The following is a 212-nucleotide window of genomic DNA, read 5'->3' as shown; positions in this document are numbered from 1 at the left end:
TACAAATACGTATTGATGAGTATGTGAATGTATGCATGTGGGTAGTCCAAAAATGCATGTGAAAAAGTAAAGTCGGAATTTTTATGCTCTCACACCCTAAGATTCTTCTATACGGAAAATAATATACCACTATTTTTTATTTTGAAATAAAACAATATTTAGAGGTCGCTCAAAGCCGACAAAGTTGTCCATGTATTTTACTTGAAAAAAAA

This window comes from Rhagoletis pomonella, unplaced genomic scaffold (genome assembly GCF_013731165.1).
Source record: "Rhagoletis pomonella isolate Grant_MI unplaced genomic scaffold, Rhpom_1.0 Rhpom_scaffold_00002, whole genome shotgun sequence".
Classification (NCBI taxonomy): domain Eukaryota; kingdom Metazoa; phylum Arthropoda; class Insecta; order Diptera; family Tephritidae; genus Rhagoletis; species Rhagoletis pomonella.
The sequence above is the reverse complement of the archived record's forward strand: the minus strand, read 5'-3'. Positions refer to the sequence as shown.